Here is a 1,706-nt window from a genome sequence, read left to right on the forward strand (position 1 = left end):
TTGAATCTCAGTTTCCACATTTTTACAATGGATGGAAAAGTATCTACCTTCAAGCTGCTACAGAGTAATTAGGTCCCATGGAGTTGTTGGTTTGTTTTGTTTTTAAGTTTTCAAAGGCGTTCAAATGTGGCCATGTAAAATTAGCAAGAACCAGTTTGTAGTATGTCTGAAAGAAGTTTATCTAGGCCTAAAAGATTTCAGGATGAAGGAAAATAAATTTAATTGCTACTACTTCTCATGATAGTGAAAATGCAGCGTATAGCTCTAGTTTTGTCTTACACTATTAATAAACCCGTAGTAAACATTCGCTATATTTACAGTTGGCTGCTCTAACTGGCAAGGAAGTCTGGGACCATGGGGAAAGCTAGGGAAACTATGACTTGTCTAACCTACATGCAAAATGCAGCATTCAAAAAATTCAGAATTTTTAACATCTATCCATCCATCCAGTCAGTCAACAAATATTTATTAAGTGCCTATGATTATTTGGTGTGATCAGAATTATCATACCGAGAAAATAGAGCACCATCGATGACTTTTTGAGATTTGGGTTTTCTTTCTAGACTATCCTAATAATTTCTGTCCGTTCTCCCTGGACTATTCCCTTCTTCCTTCGACTCCCAAAGGCACTTGGAGAGAAATATAAGTTTTCGGAAACCGGCAGATGGCTGGAGCGCCGCTGCTGCCTCCCAGATACGAGGTAAGTGCTTAAGTGTGAGATGGGTTGGCTGCATTGTGTCTAGTGAGTGTTTACATTCGGGACGAGAAAATACAGATGGGATTGTGAAACCTATTAAAACTCTCCAAACCTGCTCGAAACCAAGGGAAGATTCAGAAGAGAAGAGGGAGACAGCACAAAACTGGGAGGGTGGGGACGAGAAGAGGTTAGGAAGGTATTTTTTCAAAATGTTATTGTTGCTCGTTTCAAGTTTGTTTGGTCTGCGTCTCCCCTTCCCTACTCACGCTAACAGCTGTTCCTAACACTAATCATTGTATTTTTATAGAGATTTGACAAAGCTTCTCTCTCTTCCTCCTTTTCTCCCTCCAGTTCTACCCTCCTTTTCTGTCCCTCCCTCCTTCTGTCCCTCTCTGCGACTCTACTTCTTGAAGACGTCCATTGGCTAGGGGGTGGGAAGAGGCGTGTGCCCGGGGTCCGTTTCATTGAGCGGAATTAGCCTGGATGACATCAGCTTCCCAGCCCCCTGACAGGACGGTGCTTATTGGTGCAGAGGCCCCTCCAGGACAATAACATTGTTCTCCTTCCCCCAACCCCCCTCCTCAACCTCGGCTGTTGCCGGCTGATGTGCCTATAAAAACCCGTCGAGACCCTAAAGGTGCTGAATATCATTACAGCTCTGACACAACGCCCATCGCCAAGCGCCCAGAGAGGATCCTGACTTTCCTGGCTGCACCTGGTTGTAGAGATCGCCTGGGGGAAAAAAAAACAAACTAGTAAGTGTCGGCCGCCAGTCAAACCTTCTCCCCACTCTCTACCCTCGCCTAGCAGCACCCCACCCCCACCCCCAATCCCACCTCTACGCGGATCTCTGACATCTTTCCGGAGTAAATTATCAGTTGACTCCGCTCAGACCCGGAGTATGAGGCTGAACTCAAAGACTAGATGTACCTAATCCAGAAGTACAGGGTGGAGGGAGGCTGCCTTCTCAGCACCCACATCACCTTTCTCTTCTACCCGGCTGACACTT

The sequence above is a fragment of the Petaurus breviceps genome, unplaced genomic scaffold, assembly GCF_028583685.1.
Source record: "Petaurus breviceps papuanus isolate PSGF00001 unplaced genomic scaffold, PetGlider_PUasm1.0 90897, whole genome shotgun sequence".
Classification (NCBI taxonomy): Eukaryota; Metazoa; Chordata; class Mammalia; order Diprotodontia; family Petauridae; genus Petaurus; species Petaurus breviceps.